The sequence below is a fragment of the Diadema antillarum genome, unplaced genomic scaffold (genome assembly GCF_040938485.1).
Source record: "Diadema antillarum isolate AM-2024a unplaced genomic scaffold, OU_Dant_1.0 scf00000000, whole genome shotgun sequence".
Lineage (NCBI taxonomy): Eukaryota > Metazoa > Echinodermata > Echinoidea > Diadematoida > Diadematidae > Diadema > Diadema antillarum.
The window spans coordinates 375,684-401,780 of record NW_027270889.1 but is presented as its reverse complement, the minus strand read 5'-3'; the positions used below and the strand labels follow the sequence as shown (position 1 = coordinate 401,780).

The window sequence follows — 26,097 nt, the reverse complement described above, 5'->3', positions numbered from 1 at the left end:
CTATTCAGACCAATATCTGCATTGTTTTTTGTTTGGGTTGTTTTATTTCTTTACATATTCACAAGTGTGTTCACAAGAGTGAATTATCAGAAACAAAGTGTCTTGTAACCTTATAATGGCCCCATTAGAATTCAAATAGAAGTGCGGTTCATCGCAACTTGTTCAAATGACTTTTTTTTATATAACAAAAGTAGAGGTTGCACAGTTTATTTTCTCGAAAGCTCCGAATTTCCAATCCTTGAGCGTATTCTCTCCAAACCACATTTTTTTGTTGTTTTTAGTTAAGATATGAATAAAAAATAGTTTACCGTTCATACATTTCATACAAAATATTTTATACATTATTCACATGACTATCATACAACAAATTTTTTACACGATAACTGGCGGTCAGGTTATTTCAAAGCTGGCTGCCATTTTCATTGAAGATGAACTTGACCAGACTGCTCAGGAGGTCCGTTGATGGATATCTGCACATAATAAAGAAAAGGAAGAAGACATAAGTACACGTGTATATCTTTGTCAAAAATGCATAAAGTAATGGACTATTTAACAGCATTACAGTTCATACTTTAAAAAAAGTAATATAACTTTAAAGGGTTACTATTTCATAACTGTTAGCTAGTCAGAGTAAACAGTGTTTGTTGCGAGGGAAAAAAAAAACTCTTCCTCTTTCCACTGGTACTCGGTACATGAACTTTTAAGACCACAATGACAAATTGCACCTTTTTTTCCAATTTTGAGTGTCACATGAAGGGACAATGAATGTCTCTCACTGAATGAAGAATATCTGTCAATGAAAGTTGTCAAATAAATAGGCCAGGCCTGTACAGATGCATGTCTAAAAAATGTGGGTCTCACCTTAAAAGGACCTCTCAAGTTGAATATTTCAGTAAAACCAAGTTTCATAAAACAAACTATGAATTCCTCTTATTTCCATCTCCCCAATCAATTAAGACTATACATCCCTTTAATATGTGTTTGATACTAGAGTGTAAGCTCTATTTTTCTAATTAGTGTATATTGATTCTCCAAACAGAAGTCAAAAAGACCAAAAAAAAAAAATCCCAAGTGTTTTTCAATCCTTTAACCTCTGCAAATCACAGTCATGTTACATGCTCATAACCATGTTGATAATTTCAGCACTTGATCTTCATTGCTCGTTTACACTGTTGAAATCTGGCCTGTCTACGCCCTTGAGAATCTGAATTTGCATGTAAAATGTAATTACGTCTCTTGGGGCCAGTCTCTCTCTCTCCCCCCCCCCCCCATTCCCAACTAAAGTTAACCTTACAAGGTCCTAAAATCACAGAGCTCACTGTAAGATTATTCGTGGGTTTTGCTTCCACAGCAAGTCAGGTACAATACGAATATCTTCATTCACAAAAAAGGGGGTGACTTTTCTAAAGTATTCCTAATGAGCATCAATAATACTCAAATAATGTTAGAGACAGCGAGTACAAAATAAAAAGAAAGATGTTTTTATCTGTGACCGAATGCTTCAGTCCCATACCTGGCTCACAATCCTCCTCTGGCCGCCATGTTACCGTGGACAGGATCTAACAGTTACAGCTTCCAGCAGGACATTTGCAGTTTGGGCCACAGTCACAGCAGGTGCATGCAGAGTCTGGAGGGGGAAGGGGAGTGGCGGTATTAGTAAGATTGCTTGTGACAACTCATATCATTGTGTACAGCAGCAAAAGGGTATTCAGTCTTCATACACAATATCATTTCTCAACTTTTCCCTTAACTCCACGTCAGATAAGACATAAAGATTTCTTCCAAGCTGCCTTACACTGATGCGTTGAACGATTTCTTCTCCAACTCCATGAAAACATCTGGTGATGAGTTATATAAGCTCGACTTATGGCAGTTCAGATTTGTTATAAAGCATTGCCACGAATTTACACAAGAATATGAGCACAAAACAAATTAAAAGTATAACCATTTCATTTGTCTATCATTCTCAAATGCACGTCTAGGAAGTGTGTCAACAAATAGACATAAATGGCGTTTACAACAGTGCTCAATTGCGACATGACGCACACAATGATAACATATGAACAACAACAACAAAACACCGAACATTTCAAAATACCTCGTGTCTTTTTAAATTGATTTATATGAATCAAAGCACACAATGATAACATTGATTATGAACAACAACAAAAAAAAAACCCCGAACATTTCATAATACCTCATGTCCTTTTAAAGCAATTTATGTGAATAAAAAAGAAAAGAATAGCAGCTCTATCATAAATGACGAACGTCCTTTATGGATGTGAGGGCCAATTATACATATCAATCGCCACAGATCAGCGTAGTAAATTCATTGTAATGTAAGTTCTAAGGTGGTAGAAAAGCTTGATGCCAACTTACTTGTGCACGTTCCACACGCACATTGTCCACTAGTACAGCAACTGCCAGTCTCACAACAAGATTTTCCTTGGCAACCAGCACAGTTCTTGCTTCCCTCTGCAAATAAATAGATGGAATAAAGAAAGATCAAAATAATGCGTCAGGGTAAACGCGCCAGCAATATACTACAGAAGGTCTACCTAGCTTTTCAATACGCTCGGGCCATGTACCGGTAAGTGATCGATGTTATTGTCCTGTGATTTTCTTCCCACGCTCAAACTCCTCCCCTCATTAATAAACATAACCATGAGCGTTTACACATCCCGGAATTCGCGGCGTCATTCACTTGTAATTACCTACTGTACCTTGTACCAAGACGCTATTCTGAAAAAAATAGCTGGGTCCTCATTTATCTTTAAGGTTACAACCTAGTACTAAAATACAAAGGACATTACACTTCTAAATGCGTAAGTGATATGAATGCGTCGCTCTTGTAACATACATTGTAGCCCTCGAGCGACAACAAAATGAAAAAAAAACCAATAAGTGTAGAGTCATGTAGTTTAACTTTCTAGCGCATAGGCTGATGGTATAAGTTTACTTTTATTTACATTCCTACAATTTTCAAGCGTCCTGTACGCTAAAGCAAGAGCAATTAAATATGAAAATTATTTAACGAATTATTTAATGAATTTCGGAGTGGTTATATGCAAAGAAAGAAAACTTACCCTTGCAGCTGCAGCACGTACATGTTGAGTTAGGCATGGTGAAGAATTTTGAGGTCGACTTCAGAGGTCTGTAGGTTTGCTTCTTGGGAGCTTTTTCCTTCAGGTGATATCGTCGCCTTCGAAGATTTGTCGTGGTGGTAGAAGTATGGCTGCGGCTTGCCTGACTCGGAGTACTACCTCTCGATGAATAGTGAACATGGTTGTTATGTGGTGCTTTTATAGGGTTTTTCGCTGAGAATTGCACTCGGTACATACATCACCTGTAAAGCCGTCACAAAGGCACTTGAATTTGGCTCGTGTGCAAACCAGATGATTCTAGAAATACTCGACGGCACGACTCTCAACTCGCACGGCACGGTACATGTCAATGTGTGTACCGTGTGAGCGACGCAGCCGGTAGTTGAGCGTGCCGTGTGCAAAATTTGCTTCTGCGCATGATCAAATCCGAGAAACGCTCCGTCCTGGAGAAAACGAAAACGGTACTCGGCCAAAATAGCGCTCGGTCCCCATGCTGGGTTGACTTGAGCCATTCAGCCATTCAGCCAATCAGCGATCCTATTGCAACGTCTTCGTCCACACAGGAAAGCGAAACTGGCTTAGATATGGGGACCGGACGGGAGACCGAGTGCAGGGACTGTCACAGATGATTGCTTCCGCATACTCGCTGTCTTCCCGTCGTGTGACGAAAGCTCCAATAGTCTATGAACTAGACAGTGATGTACCGCTCTTATTAATTGATACTAGGACCTACACCCAGACTGTTTAACACGTGAGTGTTATTCCATTGACAACGACAGACTTGTCTCTCTTATGATAGTTATATACTCTCTTGCCCACTTGCCCACTTTGTAACTTTTGACTGTCATACCAACTAATATAGGCATACTTGTAAAAACATGCTAATGATTAAAAAAGAACAAGAAAAGCGTTTTGGAATGTGATTTTAAGCGACAGTATTATATGGATCGTTTTGTAGCTACCATTGTCTCCCAGCGACTATATCCAACTGAGTTGCAAACTTCCTCCAGAACATGTATCTATTGTTCTAATGTGAGGGAAAAAACTACATTCTTCTCATCATCGAAAGCATAATGATGTAATACATCATCTCCTCATAAAACCCAGCAGAATATAAGCTGGACCATTATTTTTTTTCCTATTAGAGTTTTGTATAGAGATTGTGTTTTAGAAGAATTTCGGTTAAAATCATCCCCAAAGCACGAAACAAAAACAGGAGTATGATATTATATTTTCCACTGAAAAAGATTATAATTTTTTATAATGTAATGTCTCAGCATCAAGTAATTGAGGGTGTGACAACCCCCTCCCCCCAGCTTGTATAGCAGAGTGCTTCAAGAGATCGGTGGAGGGAGGGAGGGGTAGGATGGGCAGAGGTTTTTCACCTATTCACAGGTGAGTGGTACTTTTATTATGGTATTACCACACCTGTATACAGTGTCTCTACTCGAATTGCTCGTGCTATCATAGGTGATCTGGAAAAATGATGTCTGGCGGTCAACTCAGTTCACCTCCCTGGTCAATTTAACAAAGCAGAGAAGGAAAGGCTCGTTTGTGTAGTTGTCAAAGTCACAGGAAGACGCTTTGGCAAAGAAGAACGGAATTAATGGAGACTGAGAACAGGGTGTTTTTGCCATATTGGCTTTTTATCTAACTAAACCATCTGTTTAAACAGACATAACATTCTCAACCAAGGATCGCCATGTGGTAAAAATAATTGGTACTAGTGCTACCTATATATAGGTGTTACAAAAAACACATTTCCCACTTTTGATGCTTAATAGATGTAGTTCGAAAACTATAAATATCAGAGAAAACTGTCATTGATATGAGAAATAGCTGAATAGTGTACAATTTAGTTGGAGGTGATTTGAATATGAAAACCTATATTAGTTTCATGAAATCTACGATTAATTTCAAAGTTAAGTTCCAGATTTTGGTCAAATTTCAACCCTCTGTACAAAACTTGAACTTTACACAAGGACTGATGATGTGTATTCGAGTGTGTACTTATAATGACCCCGAACAATGGACATACCACCTGTTCAGAGCTCTGCTTCAAGGCACATGAATGCTTTACGTATCAGTCATGATGGATTGCCCTGGGCACTGCTAGTCTAAATTCATGGCAAAAAGTGAAATGCATGCACTTGAAAAAAAAAAGTAAGCACGTGTTTCCATGTGTTTTACATATAGACCACATTTCAGAATGAATCAAAACTAGCTGTAAAAATGGAATTCCTCATGAATAATGGAGGATTCAAATCCTGGTCATTGTCCAGGATCATTGTCTAGGTGTCAACGACACACTCCCATACACACCAATGGACTTCTGTGCAAAGTTAAAGTTTTGTACAGAGGGTTGAAAATAGAGTAAAAATTTGAAAACTAACTAAAAAAAATCAAGGTTTGATTAAACGAAACTGAATCATGCTTTCATTTTAAAATTGCCTCCAACAAAATTGTACATTATTCAGCTATTGCCCATATCAATGTCAGCGTTTACTGATGTATAGTTTTTGAACTATTCAGGATTAAAAGTGGGAAATGTTTTTGTAACACCGTATACTATAATCATTAATGCACTAGGAGAACCATACAGAAACATGGGTTCTAGCCAGGACATTATATGAATAATAATTATATATATTATACATGACAGTGTGCGTGTAAGAGAAAGAGAAATTAATTCCATAAGAGGAAAATTCGTGTCATGTAAATAATCAACTTTATTACATTAGAGTTGTCTTGGGTTCATCTCGAATAACCCACTATGATGAGCTTTATCTGTTTTTTTGTTTAGATTTACAAATTTCCCCTGATTTTTACAATAAACTATATAGAGAAATACACTCGCTCTCAGGTGTCGAGTACCTTGGTCAAATCATAAAATTCAAAACAACCAGTGTTCAAACACCAACTTCAGTGTGCTTCTAGTTTCCTCTCTGAAAGTCAAATAGTTGGTCACTGCCTGTACACATCATTGCTATTTTCCGACTTGCATCTTGTTGGGATAATCTCTTACAAGAGATACTGGTCTTTTCACTCTTTGAACACTTTGCGGTCTGAGTAGTAGACTAGTCAGATCTCTCCGCCCACGATGAGAAGCGCACGGTTCGTCAAGGTGGAGAAAAATGCATATTCATAAGCCACCCAGTGGACGTGCCAGGCGCAAGATTGTTTTGTTTGGTTTTGTTTTTTCTCCCACGTACGTGTAGTGTTTCCACGTGGACTGTGCGCTCCGCCCCTTGCAGTGTTTACTAGTACAAAGTGCATGGAGCGTGCTGTGCGGTGTTCTTTGCAATTGGCACTGTAGTAAACTGAAGTAACTGAACGCATGTTGGATCTGGTGCAAACATTAGATCACGAATGTCTAAAGTTTGAAACGTGGTGCTTTGGTTGTTTGCCTAACCTAGTAAGGTATGTTATACAGCACTAAAGAGAGGATAATAATCATTTCCTCAAACGACATCAGCTATCCAGCTGTTCAGCTGTCGTGAACTTAAAATTGTCACAAATGTACACACTAGTAGTTATGTACATATGTATGATGTACTGTATGCATGGCTGTTTTAATGTGTATGTACACAGGTTGACCAGATTAATGGAGAACATTCTATGTGGTATAGATATAGTACATACAGGCTGACCAGATCAGTGGAGAATTTTCTAGGTGGTATACAATGTAGATATACAGTACATGCATGTAACAGGAAATACATTATAGCTCACTCAATCCAGAATGATTTCACCCATTCCAGAATGTTCTGGGAAGTGCTTACATGTTTGGCTGAGTGAGGCACTGTCCCTGTAGCCCAATGTGATTGGTAGTTAATTTTGGCAATGATGTTTTGTACATAGTTAGGCAGTGAGTCATCCAGGTTTCCTGGAACTTGGACTGGCTAGTAGGTTGGAGAGAGTTATAGAATGTGCTAGAAGGGGGTGAATGGATAGTATATAGGCCAGAGGAATTCTGCAGTAGGCAGAGTACCCAACACCTCTGCTCTGAGAGTTACGTCACTTCTGGCTCTGAAGTGACTTGTTATAGTCAGTCCTGTGTTACCTGCTGACCTGTTATGTTTGTGGAGATACTTGGCCTGGGAGACATTTTGCCTGCAGAGAATTAATGTGCCTTCATTGGACTCCATATTTTAATGTCAACGGACATAGCTACGGCAAAGCTGTGACGGGCTGGATTCCTAGCTGGACAATATAAAGTGAATCATCATTCAACGCATCGACTGGACGTGGTCGTTGGATTCTGCACATTTTGCTGGGAACATTATACTGTGGATCTACTGTGGACATCTATGTACCCTGGAATTATAACGCGGACTATTGTAACCTGTGCCTCTGGATTTACGTCGCAGGAATCATTCATCGGTGCATCGCGGATCATTCATTTGTGCATCGAACATCGTATCTGGACACTAGCAGGGAATTGTAGCGACTTTGTGATAGTTTGGATGCATGTAAGTGATTCCATTACCGATTTGTAATTGTTTCTATTGATCATTGTTGTACTGATATGACGCCGATTACCCGTCTGTACCCTCAATATCACTGTTAATAAACCGCCTGAACATCAGTTGATTGTTTCTTTTGTGCGATCATTCTCAGAGTGATTTTGGTCGTAACAAAATTGGGGGCTTGTGTCCGAGAAGTGAATTTAAGCCAAAACTTAGAATTTGGAACGTTCCGGAAGCCAGAATATTGGTACAGACAAAATATCAGTTGAGTTGATTGTTCAATTGTATATTGTGTGTAACACATTGTCACAATGTCAATCAGTACAATGGATGTTCAGGCATTTGTTCAGAGGACAGATTTGTCCCTCAAAGATTTGCAAAGGTTACGCAAATGTGATTTGACTGCTATTGCACAGCATTTGAATGTTGATGTTCCACAAGGTGCAAGAAAGGCAGAGATTCTTGACTTAGTAGCTGGTCACATGGAGCTCAAAGAAGAAATTGACACTCCAGATCGAGCTCAAATTTCAGATCAAACACGGCTTGAGCTTGCGAAATTAGAACTGGAGAAAGAGAAGATGAGATTAGAAATAGAAAGAGAACAAAGAGAAATGGAAATGAAGAAATTCGAAATGGAGCAGCAAATGAAATTGCGTGAGATGGAATTGACTCATGCACAGACTGTTGGAAATTGTGAAAGGGCTCCCTCTGAATTTGATTTGGCCAAGAACATTCGATTGGTGCCAAAATTTGAAGAAAACAGAGTTGATGCATATTTTGTGTCATTTGAGAAGGTGGCTAACAGTTTGAACTGGCCACAGGAATTTTGGCCCTTGCTCCTTCAAAGTGTGTTTGTCGGCAAAGCAGCCGATGTGTACTCATCTCTCTCTGAAGAGCAATCACGTGACTATGCTACAGTCAAGAAAGCAGTGTTGAATGCTTATGAGTTGGTGCCAGAGGCGTACAGACACAAGTTCAGAAATTCGTACCGCAAACCAGGCCAGACACATGTTGAGTTTGCTCGTGAAAAAGAAATGACGTTTGATAGGTGGTACAGATCCCTGAAAGTGGATCAGGATTTTGAAAACCTACGTGAGGTTGTTCTCTTGGAAGAATTCAAAAAGAGTGTTGCTTTCAGTGTGAGGTTGCATCTGGAAGATCACAAAATGACAAGTTTGCATAAAGCAGCCTTTATGGCTGATGAGTATGAGCTCATCCATAGAAATGAGAACAGACCACCTTTCAGGAATTTCTCTGGAAATAAGAGAGACAAAAATCAGTCGAGCAATCCAAAGAATGCTGGTTCTGAAAAAGGCACGAGTTCTGAAACTTCATCGGCACCAAAGCCTCAATCTGACAAAGGGTCCAGTACAAGTGCAAATGTCATCAAATGTTTTCACTGTAACAAGACAGGGCATGTAAAGTCACAGTGTTGGAAGTTGCAAAACAAAACAAAGAAGGACTTGGGATTTGTTATGTCAAAAAGTGTCCTACCCGAAAACAGTGTCCCGTTCAGTGAAACACAGGCCATTGAAAGTCAATCTCCCAAATTCAAAGATAGGATGAAGCAGGTGGATGAGAGCTATCGTAGCTTTTTGTTTGATGGTGAGGTGACCCCATGTACTTCTGGTGAGGCAGGTAAGCCAGTGGTCATCCTGCGGGATACGGGGGCCTCTCAGTCATTGATGGTGGATGGTGGTATGACTTTTCCACCAGATAGTGCAGTGAATGCAAAAGTCTTGATTCAGACTGTTGATGGCAGTTATATGTCAGTACCACTGTATAGAGTGGATTTGAAGTGTGACCTAGTTTCTGGTCCTGTTACTGTTGGAGTTGTTCCTGAGTTGCCCATGGCAGGCATTGACTTCCTGTTGGGGAATGACTTGGCTGGGGACAAGGTGGTTGCGTCTCCAGTTGTTTCGGATAAACCAGTGGTGGTTGCTGAAACTGAGCAGTTGCAGGAGGAGTTTCCTGGGATTTTCCCAGATTGTGTTGTGACTAGGTCTCAGGCTCGTAGAGCTGTTCAAGATGATGCGGATTCTGTTGATGTGGAGGAGAATTCCGGTGTTTGGTTGGCAGAAACCTTTTTCAAGGATTTGAATGATGGGGTTGCTGTATTAGGCTCCGAGGCTAACAGCGATGGGCTGTTTAGCAAGTCTTCCTTGGTTGAAGCACAGCAGGCAGACTCTGAGTTGAAAGGCTTGTCTCAGACGGCGTGTTCTGAGGCTGAGGCTGAAAAGGTCCCTGAGTGCTATTATGTCAAAGATGGCATTTTGATGAGGAAGTGGAGACCTCCCCATAGGCCAGCTGATGAGGATTGGACGGTGGTCCGTCAAGTTGTTGTCCCTCCTAGTTACCGCGGTGAGATCTTGAGGATTGCTCACGAGTTACCTGTTGGCGGCCATTTAGGCATCAGAAAGACAAAGGATCGGATCATGAGGCATTTCTATTGGCCAGGGTTGAATGTGGATGTGGCTGAGTTTTGCAAGACTTGTCACACATGTCAGGTGGCTGGTAAACCACAGCATTCAGTGAAGCCGGCGCCATTGATTCCGATACCTACGTTTGAAGAACCATTCAGTCGGGTTCTAGTTGACTGTGTTGGACCTTTGCCTAGGACTAGGTCAGGTCACAAGTACCTCTTGACAATCATGGATGTGTCTACACGGTTTCCAGAGGCTATCCCATTGCGAAATATCACTGCTAAGACTGTGGTAGATGCTCTAGTGCAGTTTTTCACTAGGTATGGGTTGCCCAAGGAAGTGCAGTCTGACCAAGGGTCAAATTTCATGTCAGGCATATTTCAAGAGGTGATGTATCGTTTGGGTGTGAAGCAGCTGAAGTCGTCAGCTTATCATCCCCAATCCCAAGGTGCGTTGGAGCGCTACCACCAGACCCTAAAGACAATGATTAGGGCATTTTGTGAGGAGTATCCCGAGGATTGGGATAAGGGCATCCCTTTCCTGCTGTTTGCAACGAGGGACTCCCCAAACGAGTCGACGGGTTTCAGCCCATTTGAGTTGGTGTACGGTCATGAAGTCAGGGGCCCACTGAAGCTCATCAAAGAGAAATTCATGACGGAGGATGATGAGGTCCACCTACTTGACTACGTGTCAAAGTTTCGTGAAAGGCTTTCAAAGGCTTGTGAGGTAGCTAGGGAACACTTGAAAGTGTCACAAGACTCTATGAAGAGAAAGGCAGACAAAAATGCCAAAGCCCGAATTTTCGAACCAGGTGACAAAGTTCTTGTACTGCTGCCCATACAAGGTGAACCACTGAAAGCCAAGTTCAGTGGTCCATACTGTGTCAAAAAGAAACTCAATGATGTGAACTATGTGATCAGTACGCCAGACAGACGAAAAGATCAGAGGGTGTGTCACATAAACATGCTGAAAGAGTACTATGAGAGAAAGGCTAGTCAGCCGGTAGGCGTAGCTCAGGTGGTAGAAGAGGAAGTAGAGGAAGAGGGGGAAGCTCAAGATGAGCATGGAAGTGAGCCCTCTAGTGCCAGGCTGTCTAACTCAGAGATGTTAGGGAAAGTAGATGAGGCACTGAACTACCTACCTGAAAATCAGAGGAAAGATGTGACTAGTCTGTTACATGAGTACAAAGAACTGTGTAAAGACAAACCAGGTTGCACCCCTCTGGCTGTACATGATGTTGATGTAGGAGATGCTGATCCTATCAAGCAAAACCCTTACAGACTAAACCCAAACAAACTGCAAAAAGTAAGGGAAGAGGTTCAATACATGCTAGACAATGACATAATAGAACCGAGTAAAAGCAGTTGGAGCTCCCCAATCGTCATGGTGCCCAAACCGGATGGGTCTCAAAGATTCTGTATAGATTACAGAAAGGTGAATGCCGTGACGAAAACAGACTCTTTCCCCATTCCCAGACTAGAAGACTGCATTGACAGGGTCGGAAATTCTGCATATGTCAGTAAAATAGACCTTCTAAAGGGATACTGGCAAGTGCCCTTGACCGACAAAGCCAGAGAGATTTCTGCCTTTGCTACACCAGATGGCTTGTTCCAATGCAAAGTAATGCCATTCGGCATGAAAAATGCTCCAGCCACCTTCCAACGGCTGACAAACCAAATCATTGCCGGACTTGACAACTGTGTAGTATACATTGATGACATCCTAGTGTACAGTGACACGTGGGAGGAGCACATTACACACTTGCGGCAACTTTTTGATCGACTCAAGGAGGCCGGATTGGTGATTAATCTGGCAAAGAGTGAATTTGCGAAGGCCAAAGTGGTGTATCTCGGGCATGTAGTCGGTCAGGGACAAGTATTGCCAAGAGAAGCCAAGGTAGAGGCTATACTAGGCTTTCCCATCCCCCAATCCAAGAAGGAGTTGCTCAGATTTCTGGGCATGGCTGGTTTCTACAGGAAATTTGTACCGAATTTCAGCACTGTAGTCACCCCCCTAACAAACCTGCTGAAGGGCAAGGCAAAGTACACCTGGACTGATGAGTGTCAAAGAGCCTTCGAGAAACTAAAGGCAGTCCTTGCTAATGAGCCTGTTTTGGCAGCTCCTGACTTCGCAAAGCCATTCAAGGTGGCAATAGATGCTAGCGATGTAGGAGTGGGAGCGGTTTTGCTCCAAGAAGATGAAGAAGGCACTGAACGACCAGTTAGCTACTTCTCCAAAAAATTGAACGCATACCAGAAGAAGTACTCCACAATTGAGAAGGAGGCTCTGAGTCTCATCCTTGCCCTCCAGCAATACGAAGTGTACTTGACAAATAGCAAAGGGGAGATCACGGTCTATACTGACCACAACCCCTTGCTCTTTTTAGACCGGTTCAAAATGAAGAACAACAGGTTGTTCAGATGGAGCATGATGACGCAGCCATATGCACTCAAAATCAAACATGTGGCAGGCAAAAACAATGTAATTGCAGACGCTCTGTCAAGAGTGTAACATGAAGAGAGTATCAAAGGTGAAAAGTTTTCACCGCATATCATTTCCAGTGTATGTGTTTAGCATATTCATTAATGTGTGCAAAACAGTTTGATATGATTGTATAAGCTCTGAGAATCCAAGCAATATCATTGTAAATGGTATCCATGAAAAGAGAACATGGAATTAATACAGCTATCCAAAAGGCATGTGATAGTATGTGATTATTGTTGCTTGACTTGGATTTTACCTCACATTCATTGTAAATAATAATGAGAAATTGTGAAGGTAAAAGAAACCCTTGCTACGGCAAGGCTTTCTTTTTCCCATGGGGGATGGTGTCACAAATGTACACACTAGTAGTTATGTACATATGTATGATGTACTGTATGCATGGCTGTTTTAATGTGTATGTACACAGGTTGACCAGATTAATGGAGAACATTCTATGTGGTATAGATATAGTACATACAGGCTGACCAGATCAGTGGAGAATTTTCTAGGTGGTATACAATGTAGATATACAGTACATGCATGTAACAGGAAATACATTATAGCTCACTCAATCCAGAATGATTTCACCCATTCCAGAATGTTCTGGGAAGTGCTTACATGTTTGGCTGAGTGAGGCACTGTCCCTGTAGCCCAATGTGATTGGTAGTTAATTTTGGCAATGATGTTTTGTACATAGTTAGGCAGTGAGTCATCCAGGTTTCCTGGAACTTGGACTGGCTAGTAGGTTGGAGAGAGTTATAGAATGTGCTAGAAGGGGGTGAATGGATAGTATATAGGCCAGAGGAATTCTGCAGTAGGCAGAGTACCCAACACCTCTGCTCTGAGAGTTACGTCACTTCTGGCTCTGAAGTGACTTGTTATAGTCAGTCCTGTGTTACCTGCTGACCTGTTATGTTTGTGGAGATACTTGGCCTGGGAGACATTTTGCCTGCAGAGAATTAATGTGCCTTCATTGGACTCCATATTTTAATGTCAACGGACATAGCTACGGCAAAGCTGTGACGGGCTGGATTCCTAGCTGGACAATATAAAGTGAATCATCATTCAACGCATCGACTGGACGTGGTCGTTGGATTCTGCACATTTTGCTGGGAACATTATACTGTGGATCTACTGTGGACATCTATGTACCCTGGAATTATAACGCGGACTATTGTAACCTGTGCCTCTGGATTTACGTCGCAGGAATCATTCATCGGTGCATCGCGGATCATTCATTTGTGCATCGAACATCGTATCTGGACACTAGCAGGGAATTGTAGCGACTTTGTGATAGTTTGGATGCATGTAAGTGATTCCATTACCGATTTGTAATTGTTTCTATTGATCATTGTTGTACTGATATGACGCCGATTACCCGTCTGTACCCTCAATATCACTGTTAATAAACCGCCTGAACATCAGTTGATTGTTTCTTTTGTGCGATCATTCTCAGAGTGATTTTGGTCGTAACAAAATGAACTGTGATGATTGTACTTTGTGCAAACAGCTAATTGGTCTAACATGAATGTGTAATGTTTGAAACGTGGCGCTATAATCTTTCGAGCATCATTCAGTAGATTAAGAGAATGATGTTTTCATGGAGGGAATCTTATTCTTTTTCACCAGAAATTAGAGGGTAGAAAGGCTGCTATACTTAAGATTAAATCGCAACTCCTTTTCACGTTTCACTGATAACAATGTGATTCAACACGGCAAAAAGTTAACTATTGAAGAGTTTGTTCGCAAAAACCGATAAGTCCATTTCTGAAGATTTTGAAGTACGGTCTTGGTCATAAAGTACAAAATAATACCTTTTAAATGAGATATTGGTCTCTACATATAAAGGTACATTTTTAAAGTTATGGTCAAAAGAAGCAAATATTTTCTTATTTTCTCTTTATTTTTCTTGTCTTTTAATCGCAAATATCTCCATTTGGCAAATGTGGACTTATCGGTTTTTGCCAACAAACTCTTCTATTGTAAGTTTGATCATGGAATTGGAGACGTTAAGTGTATAATCATTGGCATCGATATCACCCACTGTATAAAATGTTTTCATGAAACAGTGGTGTTAGTGTCAACGATGTAGGACAGTCAACAAGTGCAGTATCTCATAATCTTCTAGGAATTTTTTACATAAAACATTATAAAATTACGATTTCAGTCAGTGATCTAGCATCTATACACTCCTATCCTTTTTAACGATCATGATTATTTGATTACATTACAATTACTCGATAAAAAAAAGTTTACATCTACTTTTCTAGAGTGCTTTTTGGTTGTTGCTTGTTTGTATGATTTCATCCTTTTGACGGTTCTCAACTTCAAAATATTTTGCAAATCTTTATCTTTCTGCAAATAAGAAAAATGAGAATTTCTAGACTTGTGGTGGTTTCGATTTCCGTAGTCACTAGATATTGACTCTCAAACACTGTAAAATTCTCCTTTATGTTTCTGAAAACGGCGTACCAGCACAGTAATAACCGCTTTGAGTCCGTAAAGCGTGTTCAAGGGATGATATAGTTTTGGTTGAGGAGAGCTATTAACGTTTTGCAAGATACTTAGAAACCCCTTTCTGTAATGTTAAAAAGTATACAATAATTATGAGAGGAATTCAAAATTTATTACGGATGAAAATTGTTTTTAAAATAGAAGAGATATCCAAAAACAAAGGAAAACAGCAATGGAATAAAAATAATAATATAAGGTTATATTATTATGTCCCTTTGTTATGATCGCTTTGTTTTTTCATATCTCAGCCATTTCAAACCAACTTTTCATCAAATAAACTTTGAACTCATCTTAGAATTGCTCTTTCAAAGTTCAAGAGGTATCTCATACCTTAAAAAAAATCATCATAAAAAAATACACGTTGGAAACCTCAAGCCCCATCTCTAATGAAACTATTCCACCCTTTTGATAATGCCATGTATGATAGAATTTTTGCCCACGGCCAGTTTTGGGAAACGATGCACTTTGCAAACTGTGTAATCTTCGTCCATGCGTGTGAGTGTGCAGACGTGTTAGTTTTTGTAGCTGTATGTGTTTTGTCAAAAAAAAATGAGCTGAAATAATAAGTCTATTTCGCAGGTGGTAAATTCATCTAGGATGTTAATCACAAAGATTACAGCAAAATAGCATTTGATATCACTCTACAATATTGCGCACAGGAGAAGCTGTTTAAACCGGGCGGGGGTCAAATCCCTCATCTCTGAAATACTTAAATGGAGGAAAAACGATGCTCACGTGATTAGTTAATATTCCGGGGGTGAATTTCCATTAGTTCACAATCTGAGTTTGATTTTACATCGCCTCCATTAGTATCTCGCCTCCTGCCTGTTTTCTGCCTCTGCAAGCTTTGTCAGACTTGCGTTGACTCACCGTATAGATGGGGCAATCGACTGTCTTGAGACGATGGGGTTCGAATAAGCCAGTTCGGGGTTTCCACTTTGAGCATGAGCAGAAAAAGTAATTTGTACTAGGAGAGCATGTTGGTTCTTAAATTCACTGAGATAAGCATCTGTGATGTAATGATTATTTCAAGTAATCCGTGTAAGTGGTGCTTGCCATCACATCCACCTGACAGCAAAAGCAATATCAATAGAAAAATGATTGTCATTACATTCAATGTAATAATAATGAAGTGGATGCTTTCCAAAGTGCAGATTGATGGATCATTCTGCTCACCTGGTCTATGCGAGTTCATCATCCTTTGTTTGAACATGACTGATGAATTCCATAAATTGTTACGTCGGGTAAGGTAATGCATTCTGTTGCTTGAAGACTAGAGGAGTGCCTAATCAACTGAGAAAGAAGAAAGGTCATTTGTAGCCATCTGTACATGAGCTAACCCCGAACTGGCTTATTAATAATGTTCCATCAGGGACTAAGATGGTATAGTGTCTGATTCTTCACAGCATCCACTCCATCAGACGTTTGGTGTATACAGGAGGCTCACGAAAAGGGTCCATCATCATCCCAGATTTGGAGGTTGTGGAGACTGAAGAAGATGATAAATATCAACAGTTCTTCCTAAGAAAATGCGGATACGCGTCGTTACCTGGACTGGTCTTTCGGACAAAATAGTAGATCAACAGTATTGTTTCAGGATTCCAATACCAAACAAGTGCCTACAAAACAGACACGAAAGAAAGGTACGATCACCATATATCCTTGTATGTCAATTACACGTCGGAAGCACTACAAAAATCTTCAAAAAACAGTTAAGCAATACCTTCAACGTAACAATGCCCGTTCTCTGATAGTCTGCGGAACCCTCGGAAGGAGATTCAGGAAAGTTCTACTCCTCTCATAATAATGTCTGCCATTACCCCATCTACGGCAGGTCAACGCCATTCTGACGACCAGCTACTCTGAAAATTTCCTTCTAATCTTTCAAACACGTCTGGAATGGAGAAGATATTCCAAAGATGAAATTAAAAGCTGGGATCTAAAATATGCATTTATGAGCTTCTGGAACCCCCTCCCCCTCCCCATCCCCCTCCCCCACCAAGGTGGTACAAAAAAATACCAAAGCAACTCGAGAGCAGCTGGGCGTGAGAAGTTTGCAGTTTGTCCGTCCGGGGCGGACACGCGAAGCGACGACGGAACGAGGGAGTGATTCCCCTTCCACGGAAAGGCGCTTTAAAGAGGAAATCCAGTCCAAATATAAGTTAGTCTGATAAAAAAAAAATCTTATGAGTGCAATGGTAAAAATTTGACTGAAATCGGACGAAAAATAAGGAAATTATGACATGTTGAAGTTTTGTTAATTTCTGCAAAACAGCTCTTGTACGGTGGATATGAGTAATTATGCAAATGAGTGAGCCAACCATGTCATACCCTCACAATTTCCCATTGATCTTGTAAAAAAAAAATGACGCAATTCATTGTTTCTGTCATTGACGTCTGAAACATGATGTTGTTCCTGGTTGAATAACTTCAGAATAGTGATCAGTTAGATATACGAGGATTTGAGCCTCGGGCATAATTGCGTTTTAAATTAAAAACGGGAAATTCCACAATTTTATTTTCAAACTATATGGTAAGTTGTGAGGGAATGACATGCTTACTTTTCCATTTGCATAATATTATTCATATTGACTGTTCAAGAACTGCTTCCCCCGAAGATAGCGAAACTTCAAAATGTCATAACTTCCTTACTTTACATCCAATTTCGATAAATGTATGCAGTTGAACTCGTTATATTTTACTCTTTCTTATCAGACTAATTTATATTTAGATTGGATTTTCCCTTTAAATAGAATTTTAAAAGCTGTGAAATGTGTGATGCCTTGTATACTAAATTTGATATTTTGTCTTATTTTGATAAAAGCATTAATTAAAGCTGTGAAATGTATGATGGGGGATACTGAATTCAACTTTTATTTCTAATAAAAAAACAAATGCCTCAAACCATGTAGCTACTACGTGCTCAAACTGTGGCTTTTTGCTGGTAGGAATTAGGGCTTTGTGTGTGAGTGTGTGTACGTGTGTATGTGTGTGTGTGCGTACGTGTGTTTGTTCTACATTGTAAGGAGTGGAAAGAAGCTTGCAATTTGTATGATCACGAAGCAGACCCCCTGAAGAGATAGTCGAGCATCTATCGCGCGTGGAAGACTTGGTAAAGTATGGGTATACACAGTACATTTTGGAGGACCCTGGGGTCGCACTGGGCGTGTTGCCCTTTTGATTTTGCTCTTTGTTTTTTACATAAAAGAAATTTTAAAAAGTTGAAACGGGCCCCCAGCATTTTATTTTTATCTAAGCTAAGCTCTGTGTCTTCTTTGAAATTTGCTCAAAACCTGGAGCCTCTGCTAATATCAAATTGCTAATTGGGCCATTCTCAGATTAAGCGTTCAATTCCATGTGAGTAAAACCGAAAAATCAACCACAAAGTAATACATTCAAAGATGTGTTTTTGGTAACTTCAAAACCGGTCAAATACGAAACAAAAAGTGGAACATTCTAAATGATGGCCATTCATTGAGTAAAAATGAATTGAAATAGAGCATCATGTATGATTTTTGATCGCCAATCAGATACGTTACCGCATATTTACATGTTGTAATGGACTCATAACTTTGAATTAAATTCATTGTTTTGATCCAATTTCTGTTCAGGAAAAGACATCTGTCCCCCCTAAAGATATTGGGTTTTTTCAAGAGGTAAAGACGTTGTCATCCCTTGCTAATTGGTCGAAATTATTTCTGTGTTGTAGGTTGAAATATGTTTTTTGCTGAAATGAAATATAACCTTAAGATTCACTTTGTATGTTTAACAAACTTCGCTTACAAATAAAGTTTCGAATGCCACAAATCATGCAAAGGGAACGATCCGATCTGGAATTTGCACAGGAAACAAATATGAATTGCTTTCCCAGGGAAATAACTATTGAAAAACATCGAATTGCCTTTGGTAACGTATCTGGTAAAATATGACTAATAATTTTAGTTGTGTATGAAGTAACAAATATCACCTGTTTAATTATTTACCTTATGAATTGATGTAAAAATGAATGATGTAAGCCCAAATTAACCATTTTAAACATTGTACGTAATGTTTAAACTATGAAATGTAGTGGAAAAGAGCCCTAAATGTGAGAGCTGAGTTCTTCATTCACAGAATATTCTCATCTTACGTCTGAATGTATTTATCCATCTGACTATAGATATTCATTAAGTTTTGATGGATAATGCAAATAAGGTTTAAAAAATATATTTTTGCAGGCACTTAGAAGGAAGTAGGTACGGTCTCTATGAACTCGATATACTAAAAAGTTGTTTGATCTATGGTAACGTATTTGGCTTACCCCTTTCAATGAAAATGAATAAATAATTGTTCAACTTATCAATAAATCTTGAGTAGTTCTTCATATGTTGAAAAACACTAGAATAAATATGCAACAGAACACTGAAACTTTTCTCGGAAGCTTTTCATAAACTATTTTATACTCTTTCAAAGTTAGGTAACGTATCTGGCGTACCGTAAATGAATCTGTCGGTGAAGTTACAGAGCAATTTCTACTCAATATTCTTCATTTGAACATAACTTTGATCTTTTATGGAAGCGTCATTCTATGCAGAATTGTTTTATGAACACTTTGTTTTACATAACATTATTTGTCACCGTGGGTGCCCTGAATAATACGTAACGTATCTGCTAAATCTGAAAAGCAAAAAACTGATACGCTGAATCATATCTTCGTCTTGTAAAATAAACGTTAAAAGTTGTTGCATAGAATATGAAAGTGGCTGGGTTTTATAGAATAGAACTTTTGAGTTTGTGAGCACACAACGATTTGTTATTCAAATTCATGAAATTCTTCCGTCGAGATGTTTTCATTGCAACTGATTGACAAATTGCCCTACATCGACGTAAATAATTATTTACGTCGATGTAGGGCAATTTGTCAATCAGTTGCAATGAAAACATCTCGACGTATTATTTACGTCGATGTAGGGCAATTTGTCAATCAGTTGCAATGAAAACATCTCGACGGAAGAATTTCATGGATTTGAATAACAAAGCAGTACCCGCTGCATGCTATAAGGATTAGAACCAACACTTGCTGTCGGGCGAAAGCTCGGTGGTCTTGTGGAGATGACGCCTGTCCGGTGATCAGGAGGTCGTAGGTTCAAATCCTGCTCGAGTATGTACGCCCATGATTTTTTATCATGGCTACTACTAAAACACTGATCAATTCAGTGCTTATTTACGTCGATGTAGGGCAATTTGTCAATCAGTTGCAATGAAAACATCTCGACGGAAGAACTTCATGAATTTGAATAACAAAGCAGTACCCGCTGCATGCTATAAGGATTAGAACCAACACTTGCTGTCGGGCGAAAGCTCGGTGGTCTTGTGGAGATGACGCCTGTCCGGTGATCAGGAGGTCGTAGGTTCAAATCCTGCTCGAGTATGTACGCCCATGATTTTTATCATGGCTACTACTAAAACACTGATCAATTCAGTGCTTATTTACGTCGATGTAGGGCAATTTGTCAATCAGTTGCAACACAACGATTTGTTTGTCAAAACATTTACAATTTTTTCAGCATTTTGATTATGTGGTAACGCTTCTGTCGGAAAACTTGGTATTAAGTTGTGAGACACTGACGCAAAAAGAAAAAATCATGTGGAAGTGTTGCTCTTTTTCACCTCCCTGTCCTTTTTGGTGTAAGAATATAATCCCGAGGTCCAACAAAACGAAGCATGTAATATGTAGGGATGAATTCTGACCAGATTTGATCCCCTGGAAGCACAAGACCAATGAGCAAAATTCGGTCACGTATCTGGGGTAACGTATCTGTGGTAACGTATATGGTCGATCATGTTATTATGAGAGCGATATCTACCGAATATTTCTCACTTGTACTGAACTTTAATGTTGAATCGATGCGTCATTCCGAGGAGTATTGTGTAATATACAATTTGTCTGACATTGCAATATCTGTCGCAGTGGGTGGCGTGAAATGTATGTAACGTATCTGTCTAAATAAAAATGTAGAAAACCGATATTACAAACATTGTACCGTATTCTCAATAAAAAGCTGTCGCACAAAAAATCTAAGTACTTGCAATGTATGAGGTATATCCTCAGGGTTTCATATACACAGGGTCATTGCATAGTCCTGTTATTTTCGCAATGCTGTAACACTAAAGAAACTGGTAACGTATCTGGCGGTGAATTTGGCGACAGGTTTCAAAAGGCTATAAAAAAGAAGTCAATAAAAATTTTGGAACTTTTCGAGTATTGTGATTAGCACATATGATATGCTCATCGTCCATGCAAATGATATTTGGAAAGTGTGTTTGTGGACGGAGAGGAGCAATAAAACATAATTCTAAAATAGCCGGCGACACTGCGTTTTGGGGGTCTTAACGAAGTTTAACAGCAAAATTTTATACAAAAAGGCAGACAACCGCATTTGATCGTGTTTATTTTTAACAAATAATGTCCTCGTGATATATAATAAACATTTACATAGTATCTAATAGGTTTCAGGGAACCGCAAACTGTCATGGAATGTCGGCGACACCAAAATTCCGTATTTGCACACTTTTACTGAGAATGGGTCAATTACACCGACGATGCTTCAGCACGCACGCACAAACAAGCACGCGCACAAACGCAAACGCCACACATACACACACACACACACACACACACGCCAACATGAACTCGACTATAGATACTCGTGCACTTTGGGCCGAATCCTTCGACAATTGTTCAATTCCATGCACCTTCGTAGAAATAAACCTATGTACACCATGTCTATAAATATGACAGACAGACATACAATGTAAATACACACACACATTCACACACACAACACGAACAACGTGAATTTGACTTAACTCGTGCACGTTGGGCATAGACTGTCGACAAAACATTCAATTCTACCTTATCGAAATAAACCTACACAATAGGTCATCATTACTGTCATTCCCTGACAGTCATACACACACACACACACACACACAAACACACACACAAGTAATGTATACTTTCATTCCAGCTATCACACCAAGTACAAATCATTTATACACACATATAAAAGAAAATACTATTCAGACAAATTTCTGCAATGTCTTTGGTTTTGGTTGTTTATTTCTTCAAGTATTCACATGTGTGTTCTGAAAAGTGAATTATCAGAAACGAAACGTTTTGTATCCTTATGATAGCCCCATGCATTAGAATTCAAATAATGGTGCACTTTACCTCTTGCTCAAAATGAGTTTTCAAAACAAAATTAGAGATTGCACAGTAATTTTCTTCAAAGGTCCAAATTCCCAATACTTCAGCGAAATCTTTCCAATCTACCCTTCTTTTATTTTTTTTGGTTTATGTATAAAAAATAGTTTACTGTTAATACAGTTCGTACAAAATAATAATTTTTACATTATTCACATGACTATAATACAACACAAATCTTGTCCAATAAAATAACTGGCGGTCAGATCATCTCCAACGCCGGTGGTCATCATCATTGAAGATGAACTTGACCAGACTGCTCAGGAGGTCCGTTGATGGATATCTGTATATAATAAAGAAAAAGGGAGAAGGCATAATATATCTGTCTAAAATATATCGATTATAAATCTCAACTATGTCAAACTGCATTTCACAACGGGGAAGTAAATTAAAAAGAAGGGGAGCTTTATATAAAACTTCACACACACTGTCATGTCCAAGAAATCTACCTCGCAGAATTATGTGAAACATTGCAATACTTTAATCTTTCCCAATTAAGTAAACATAGCACTACTAAACAGTTGTTAGAAATGTTTTTATTAAGTATTTGATTTGCAGTGGAAGTTCTTTAAGGTTGCTAGTAGGATACGATTTCAAAATGTGGAAAAGAAAAGACAACTTTGCACCGAAGTGTCTGCCACTATTGAAATTCCGTTAAGCCTGTAAATCACACTCCAGTTATGTTCCGATTTCTAATTTTCAGCACTTGATTCTTATGGCTCATTACCACAGTTTGAATAAATTTGTCCGGTCTACGCCACCAAGTGTCTGAATTTGCCTGTAGAATGCAAAAAAAAATTTACTCTGGGGTCCACTGAATTCCTTCTACCAAGTTAAGCTTAGTGTCTTCCATCACAAAACACACACACTTCTCACGGTACTCATGGACTTGCTACCACCGCTAAGTTAGGGAAATCTTCATTCTCTAAAAAGAAAATGAAGGGGGGGGGGGTGACTTTCCAAAATATTCCTAATGGTATCAATGATATTTACATATATGAAACAAATACAAAACAAAAAGAATGATCAAATGCTTAATTTCCATACCTCACTGGTAATCCTCCTCCGCCATGTTACCGAGGACATGATCTAACAGTTACAGCTTCCAGAAGGACATTTGCAGTTTGGACCACAGTCACAACAGGTGCATGCAGAACCTGGAGGGGGAAGAGGGTGGGGGAATCAGTAAGCTTGGTTGTTAAAATTCATCATTGGTTGTAGCAGCACAAGGCTTCTTTTCCATCTTCAAACACAATTTCTCAACTTTTCTCTTACCCTATATGTCAGATAGGACATGAATTTTCTTCTATACTGTCTTACATTGTGATGTTGCATGATTTCTTCAACTCCATGAAAAATCTTGTAAGGTGATGATTTGCAAAGTCAATATTCATAAGCTCAAACTGCATCAGAAGTGTCAAAAGCAATACGACGAATTTACACAAGAATATAAACACGAAGCAAAGTGCAAATACAGTTCTGGCCTCTCATTTTTCAAATGCACATCTTTATAGGGAGTGCGTTAACAAACAGACTTATGAGTCTACAAGTGGTGTTTACAACAGTGTGTAGTTGCGACACGATGTACAAATCAAATGAAACACTTCAGATATTATATAATGCCTTGTATACATAACTTTATCAATCAAAAATGAAAATATACCATATCCTTTATGGATGTGAGCTGTAATTTCATATATCAATTTGCGTAAATCATATGAAGTAAATTTACTGTTATTAATAGAGTAGATACTCGGGTGTTAGAAAAGCTTGATGCTAACTTACTTGTGCATGTTCCACATGCGCACTGTCCACTAGTACAGCAACTACCAGTCTCACAGCAAGCTTTTCCTTGGCAACCAGCACAGTTCTTGCTTCCCTCTGCAAATAAACGAATGGAATAAAGAAAGGTCAAATTAATGTGTACTAGTAAGTGTAACGCTCAAAAACATACTGCAGAGGGCTTACACTCTTTTCAAAATGACATTTTCTTGGACATTGAATATACCGGTACGTGATGTTATTGCCATTGCACATGACATGTGTAATTTTCTTCCCACGCTCAAAACTCCTCCCCTCATGAATAAACATAATCATGTGCATGAACACACATCCCTGAATTCGCGGCGTCATTCATTATGTTCATGTTATACATGGTCATTATACCTTGCTGTACGTTGTCACGTTGTGCAAAGTCGCAATACTGACGAACAAATCTCTTGCTCGATCCTCCGTTACAGGTTCCAACCTCGAGCGTTCTTGTGACCAAAACACCCATATATTTCACTAAAATTCTAATCATGAATGCGTTACGGCATTATCCTGAAATCGGTCACCTCTCCATAGACTTTGCACACAGTGGAGACGCACTCGCAGAACAATGGGGGACCATTGCGTAACCGTGATTAAGCCTGCGTTACTCATAATGGCCCTTATTGGTCGAGAATTGTATTCCCGATACTCTAATGGCTACAAATGGAAGTAAACTATGATAAGTACACCATCATGGTCTGGCGTTCTCTATCAAGGCATAATAAATTATACTCTGCTGAAAAGGGCTGCACATCCCTATTTCATTTTTTACAACTTTCCGGCGAGCCGCAATAATTTTTAAATCAAAATGCGGTAAACTTATACAGGGCGCTGTTATATAAGGAGTTATAAATTTAATTGATTATACAATGAAGTTCATTTCTATCATAATAATATAATTATGGCAGCCTGTGTGGTATGAGGGAATTTACAGTCAATTCGGTCTTTTGATAAAAAGGGGCCCAGGCTTTATAGACGACACAGAATTAAAATGAATTTCAGTGAGTAACGAAGACTTACCCTTGCAGCTGCAGCATGTACACTTTGAGTCAGGCATGGTGGAGAATTTCGATGGTTACTTCAGTGGTTTGTCGGTAAAAAGGCTTCTTCGTAGCTTCTTGCTCCTCGTAGTTTCGTCGTCTTCGTAGATCGATTTCTCGTCTTCTTGTCCGAATGACTGCCGTTTGCCTGACTCTGTCTGTCAATGAATAGTGAACACGGTTGGAATGTGGAGCATTTATAGGCTTTTTCGCCGAGAATTGCACTCGGTACATCACCTGTAAAGCCATTACAAAAGGTACTTGAATTTGGCTCGTGTGCAAAACCAGATGATTGCAAATATATTTTAGTGACGACGCGACGGCGCACGACTCTCAATTCGCACGGCACGGTACAAGTGTACATGTATTTGTAATTGTATCGCAAAAATAGGGTTCGATCAGTAGTCTACGAACCAGACGGTAATGTACCGCTCTTGCCTCGAACAACCAGCAGCAATTAATGGACTGCAACTTTATAAATTGTTTTCTTTGATTCATTGATATATACGTAGACGGAGAGTGTGTAACATGTGAGTGTTATTCCATTGACAAAGACTTGACATTGACTTGTCTCGTTTGCGTGCTCTTTATATATCGATAAGCTAGGAACTATTTGCCCACTTTGGAACTGTTGGCTGTCATGTCAACAGAACATAGGCCAGGTCGCAGCTTGTTAGAACAGTCGGATAATCCTCCAGATATGCAACAAAAAAAAAAAGAAAAAAAAAGACGTTCTGGAATATGGTTTTAAGTAACAGTATGATATGGATCGTTTTGCAGCTATTTCGCAGAATTAGCATATCCCAATGAAATGCAAACTTTTTCCCAAACATCAGTGTCTCTTATTTTTTTCTTCTCTTTTTTTTTTTATTCAAAAGCTCAGTGGAAAACTACATTCTTTTCATCATAAGCATTTATGATAGTGGTTGTGCACAAAATCTATTCAAGGGAAGTTATCATGTAATAGCTACAATTTTCTCCGAAGCTGAATAACATGATACCTTT

The 26,097-nt window shown here is 39.3% G+C and overlaps 1 long non-coding RNA gene across 1 annotated transcript; it reads right to left on the bottom strand.

Moving 5' to 3' along the window:
* Positions 1-314: 314 nt before the first annotated feature.
* Positions 315-25,247, bottom strand: LOC139739425 (uncharacterized). Its single transcript, XR_011711528.1, has 4 exons — positions 25,073-25,247; positions 2,380-2,475; positions 1,514-1,627; positions 315-470 (listed from the first exon to the last, which is right to left on the bottom strand). It is a non-coding gene; the product is annotated as an uncharacterized lncRNA (long non-coding RNA).
* Between the last annotated feature and the right edge of the window lie 850 nt (positions 25,248-26,097).